Raw genomic sequence first — 6,581 nt, 5'->3', positions numbered from 1 at the left:
GGAGCGAACCCAACGATAAAACTATCTCCCAGAGAGAGGTTTATTAAAAATGCAACAAGCGCACGCAGGGGTGAGTAGAATGGAGTGTGCACGGTATTGTCTAAATATGCCCAGTGCTTTAGTTATTTAACTTACTGAATTGCCATCACTCTACTAAGTCCCTGCAGAGTGTATTTATGATTTTTATTGTAAGTCAACTCCAAACCACCTGTCTTCCAGCTGCCAGTCAGGTGGTACGATCGGACCGCGAGAAGATCCTAACGCTGGTTGCCTTGCGGAGCTAAGGTTTCAGGTGAGGCCTTCACAGCGTGGGCAGAGGAGGGCCTCGCCGGAGGCACTCACGAGCAGCAGAGCCCACGTGAAAGGCGGGATCCAAGTGCGTAGTTAGGAACACTGAAGGGAAGAGTGAAGCAGGAATTCCCCTGTTTTGGCAGAAGGCCCATTTGACTGGTTCAGCTACAGATCTGAGTCCCTCCCTCAGATATCACGTGTCTGCGTGGCCCTTCACACCAACCTGTATTATCTCCATCTGTATTTTAGACCAACTAAACAAATTAACTGCAATCCAAATGCTCTGTGCTCAGATTAAACAGGCTTTAATCTCACATTAAACAGTCTTTCATCTCAGATTATACGTAAATCCATCTGCACATTGCACTAGATAAAAACTGGCCTGTGCATAAATTTTGCAGAGAGGTCTGTGCTGCAGGCTGACTCCAGCCAGCTCCAGAGACACAGTACTCCAAGTGGGACTTAGCACAGCAGCGTGACCTTGTCTTTGGATAAGCACTCATCTCTAGCCCACTAGTTCGGAATTTATGCAGAGCAACTGCAGGATTTTGAAGAAATCTGCATACATACATCCTGCACTAGGCAGCAACTTGAATAGGAGTTGCCCTCACATTTTCATCATAGGATCCAGGAAGACAGATAGGGTAGAAATTGTTTCCTATAAACAAACCCCATAATTCTATATATTGCACTTTTGACAGAATCCTAATCCACAGAGGAAGCTGTTCTCCTACCTTTAAATCCAGGAAGGGTTACAGTAATCACCTAGCCCACCCTTTTGCAGAAACCTGGTGGATCTATTATGCTCCTCTAATCACTAAGTGTATTAACATCCATTCATCTTCCTCCAGCTGCGCTTAAACTAGGAATTCTTTGTGGCTATTTCCTTCAAACATGCTTCTCCCTCTCCCTTTCTGGCCCAGGAAACACTTGATCATAATGACAGTGAGAGTAATGATTTGATATGCAAAAAAAAAAAATCATCGTAATTTGTCAGAGGACAGGACACTGTAGTATGGAAAAGGAAAAAAGCACTACAAGTAGGAAAAACTGGGAAGTGTATTTGAAGCTTCACGCAGAGCAGCACCACACAGGGACAACCAGCTTTGGTACCCCCAACGCAGTTAGGTGGCAACTGCAAGACTGCAAGAATTATTATAAAAATAATTCAGACTACGTGTGTCGGGGTATAAATAATTCTATGCCAGCAAAGAAAAAAATAAGGTTTTAATCAAAAAGAAAAAAGGTAGATTAAAATCAAAGTCTTATTTAATAATTTTATATGTTCTAGAACTTCAGGATAACCTTAGACATACAAATTAAAGTTTTGAAATGTCTTTAGAAAAAACACTCAAGTTATGAAATACGAATGGAAGCTTAAAGCTTTAAATGAATACTGGAAGAGCGAGTTTACAACACAAAATCTGAACTCATTACTACAGCAGTACTGCAGAGCTTATGGATATCCCAAAAACCATTTAGCCAAAGCTCCACTTGGAAAGCACAGAAGGTGGGTTGTACTCCTGAAGGACGGCAGTTCCACATGAAGTGGTCTTGAAGGCAACCGTGTAATTTGCTTTGATTCTCGTGGAGAAATAACGTTTAAGCAAATACGAGGCTTTGTAGATGAACAGTGCAGAAGTAGAAACTGCACGCAATGCCAGAACTCGCAAGCGAGCTTAAAACCCATTTGTAGAAAGAAAGTAGAGAAATAACGCACTTACCATTATTGCTTTTTCTTACCTTATCATATACCCAGAAAATGTATTTTATCCCTTGCTTTGTCTGATAGCCTCTGCTATTTGCACTATATCTGCCACTGCTCCTTTCCGAAGTTCAGTTATTACCTAGAATTATAATATTATACACCTTCCCCTAGAAACATCCCCTTGCGCTTCAGGTCATCTTCAACAGAAAAAATAGGATGTGTTTATTTTTTCAGTCGAAAACAGTCCAACAGGACAAGGCTTTACAAATACAACAGCCTGCCTCTACACAGAAATCAGTCTTTCAGCAAATGCTTCTCTTCACAACAGGAACAGACCTCAAGTGGGCCAGAACAGAAATATTCCCTGTAGTAGCAGCACAACTCCTCAAAGTGGTGTTTTAATAACATTGAATTCTGTAACTAAAATTCTTCTTCCCTCCCCCCTATAAATTACTGGAGATGACTAGAAATAGGTTAATCTAGTATCAGATGCTAAGAGTAGCAGCAACAAAATACAGGGAGTTCACAAGAAGGACAAAAGGTTTCAGAAAGTTACCTTAGAAACTTTTCTATCTTTGTCAGAAATACGCGGCCACTGAAAAAGGAATTGTGAATCAAAAAAGTCCATAATCACACCAGAAAAGGGTTTCCTTTTTCAGTGGAACTGCATTAAACATGTAGTCCCGTAGGCTACTAAAGGTTCTTGGATTGCCCTAGAGACCAACGCTGACAGATCAGGTGACCAAAGCAAGGTGTAACTGTCCCAAGTGTCGCTCCAGGCTTGTTTGTTTGTACGGAGCCATGTGGAATGAACCGTAACCCAGGAAGTTATGTACTCTTCCATGAAACTATGCAGCTACACACATACTACAGTAACTACACAAGATGCAGCTATTTATACTTTGCTCCTTATAGCTTGTTTTGATAAAACGGGAACAGGAATTACGTGATTATGGATTAAAATAAAAGGAGGGAAAGTAGTTATGGAACAAAACAAAGTAGAACTCTGGCAGGGGAAATAAAACCCTGAAAATGTAGCATACACAAAAAGCAGCCAAAAAAAAAAAAAAAATATATATATAGTGGTTTGGTTACAAACCTCAACCTTCAGCAAACACCAGGTGACCGGGGGTGCTAGTTTGGATGTAACGAACTAGGTACTGAACTCGGGGCCTGAGAACAATCAGCTACAATTCAAACAACCTCCCTCCCTCCCCTCTCGCCCCCCAGCTCTACACAATCTGGGTTTGGGTTTTACCCAGTCTACATTCAAGTTCGGTGTAAAGCCTCTGATTCATCGCACAAGATGGGTTCCCTTTATTTTTAATTCCTTGCTACATCGATACATGAAGCACATAAAAAATTCAGGCACTTTAACTCTGTAACCTAAATCTCCAGAAGCCAGGTAAAGCCCATCTTGCACGTATCCGTTTAGTGCTACCTGTTGTGAAATCTCTTCAAAATAACACAAAATGCAGGACTGACAGCTTTGACGGTAATGAATACTGGAAAAGGCCACTCCTGAGATAGCACTGTTAATCAAGCCCCGCTCGGCTATTTTCTCAAAAATACCAGTCATTGTGTTAATTGCAGGGTTTCAGGTGACAATCAGGCTCTGCTGATTGAGATCAATCTTTTAATGACAGCTTAGGTGATTACACTCCATCTGTATTTACAGACCGCTTAGGCCGACTGACTGAAGAAATGACCCACGGAAAACTTGCAGCTGAGGTTGGGATTGCTTCCTAGGAACAAGAATGGCACCGGGGCAGAAAACACAGCCTGCCGCTCTCATCCTCCGTGCCTCCTGCGCGGTGCTGCAGGCTCAGCCACCACCCGGCAGCGGGCCGCACGCGCGGTCGCGACAAGCGAGCCGAGAACCCTTCGTGCTGCCGCTAAGTGCAGAAAGAGCACGACTGCATCGACTTCCTACAAGGGCCTGTAGTGACAGGACAAGGGGTGACGGGTTTAAATTGCAAGTGGGGAGGTTTAGATTGGATATCAGGAAGAAGTTCTTCCCGGAGAGGGTGGGGAGGCACTGGGACAGGTTGCCCAGAGAAGCTGTGGATGCCCCATCCCTGGAAGTGTCCAAGGCCAGGCTGGATGAGGCTTGGAGCAACCTGGTCTAGTGGAAGGTGTCCCTGCCCATGGCAGGAAGGTTGGAACTGGATGGTCTTTAAGGCCCCTTCCAGCCCAAACCATTCCATGGTTCTGTGATTTACCAGGTATCTTACTCCGAAGCATGACATCTGAACACCTTTAGGTAAGGCTGAAATAAACATTCTTAGGCGTAAGAAAGATTTACTGTTCACTAATTAATTATTCAGATTACAGTGATACCTCTTAAACTGCTCTCCCGTGGATCGGCTGCTAACGTTGCCAGAACTTGACTAGAAACACTGAAATTCATCAGCAGTGTTACAGAGAGATTTCTATTCTCTCCACACGTAGGGGATGGCAGGCCTGAAACTCTGCATCAAGGGAAATAGGGAAAGGTGGCTCCTCGTGTGGCAGCCTCATGTATTTGAGAACGAAATATGCTCAGTTGCACCTCGTAGGCACAAGAGAATGCCCAGCCTGTAGCGCTGTGGTGCTGCAGCATCAGACAGGGATGCTGTTAGGCATTCACTATTGAGTCACATGCCTCTGTAACACCCTTGGGAATAAACGCTTCTCCGGAAACTTAATAGATGGGAACTTTGCAACCTTACTGACAGAAGGTTCTTGATGTCAGAAACCTACATTTGTTCTTATTCAGCAGAAATTTGTCCTCAGTATCTGTTGTTAGTGAACTGCTCAGGAACTCAGCCCGCGAGCTCTGCCGGTATTCAAGGAACGCTTACCAGATGCTTGTTACTGGGTACTGCCTAACCCTTCCTGGCCGAGGGACAGACGGACCTCAGGATGTGTATCCTCACGGAAGCTTACCTCCACCTTCCTAGACAAGCACATCTTCACGTGCTGTCTTCCACACCAGCTCACTTCGTCTTACTGAAACTGTTTCACCCCGTGTAAATGAACTGCTGCTTTTTATCGGAGAGTAAGGAGGAAGACATTCTTCAGCCTCGGTGTTGTAGGATAATCAGACGGGTTACTTCGTGAACACAGATATCTGCATTCCACGTGTAATAGCACAGTCACTGGAACAAGCAAGTGCAACAAGCCAGAGCCACAGACTCACTCCAGCCATCTGCCCAGCAGCATTCTGTGTGTCAGCATCCTCCCTGGGGTTAGAAGAACAAGAGAATGACCAGAGCTTGATGGCCTGTTAGCCTCCTGCAGTAAGAGCTCACGGTTTTATGCATCCCCACTAACAGAAACATTTACAGGAGATTTGGGATATGTGGAAAATTTAGAAAGCAGCACCTGAGACGAAGTACTGAGGGCCCCATAAGGCTTAAAACATTGGATTCCTGAGTCCTTTTTGGATCTTCTCAAGAAAGGGCAGCTTTTCCCTTTCTAAGGATGGAGTGTTCTAATCTTTGCATACTGAGACTAAAGGCTTTGGTAGTTCTGCATTGTTCAGTGATTTTGTTATTCACTGTGCGAAATGCTTTAGAGGCTCTCATATGAGACGGTCTATTGTAAGACCAGATTGCCCCAACTGCTACTACTATGCATTTGAACTTCTCCCCAAATGCTGCCTGCAAAAATCACAGCTACAAAGTAGAACACAATGGTTAAGTAGGACACTGATTGGCATACTGTGAATAGCTAAGACTGACCAAAGTCTTAAATGACAATTATAGATGACAGTTGGAATATTTATGTGGCATTAGCACTTACATTTGTCATAGTGAGGCACGATGTTATTGCTATTCACGTACAACTTTATGCAAGATCAAACTTCTATTCTCAACTCTGAAAGAGACCTGATTTTTCAAATTAAGTTACAGGGTTACAACTCTGTTCCTGAATGTGATTGGAGATGTTATCTTGGCTCCGCTGAGCATATTGGCACTTGTCTCTTGCCTAAACCTCTTTGTGATTCAGTGACCAGACATCCCTGTGACAGAACCCCCGAGAGCCCAATAGAGTAGCCCGGCCGAAACACAGCGGTGTTAACACACAGCACATCTCACGAGCACTTTCAATTAAACAGCCAGTCGAAGAGACTGGGTTCATGGTGCTCACATTTTCATAAGGCACTGTAGTAAAGGCAGCTGCTCTGAATGACAAGGTCTAAGTTGTAAAGCCTCCTCACTCCGAAGGAATTCAAATTCACATGTTAACGAAGAGAAGGGCATCAGAAAAAGGTTGTATGGAGACTGTGCTTTCCCATCCTCAAGATGGGAAACCTATGGCAAATAATTAAATATTTACATGACAGAAGAGAGAATACAGGGAACAGGACAAGAGTCTGTTGATGAGAATGCTGCCTGAAGTAGTGAGAGGCCTGCGTTCAAATCCAGAGTTCTCACGTCTCTTACGGAATGTTACTGGGGAGAAATAGGATGGGCCTCTAGGGTCGCGTCGTGAAACAGGCAGAGACAGGCACCTTACTCCAGTCGGCAGGAAAATTTTGAAGAGCCTGCTTCTGCCAATCCAGTGTGTGCTGTCACCAGCAGGATGATTTCCTACA

This window comes from Eurypyga helias, unplaced genomic scaffold, assembly GCF_000690775.1.
Source record: "Eurypyga helias isolate BGI_N326 unplaced genomic scaffold, ASM69077v1 scaffold10858, whole genome shotgun sequence".
Lineage (NCBI taxonomy): Eukaryota > Metazoa > Chordata > Aves > Eurypygiformes > Eurypygidae > Eurypyga > Eurypyga helias.
This window is presented reverse-complemented; position numbering follows the sequence as displayed.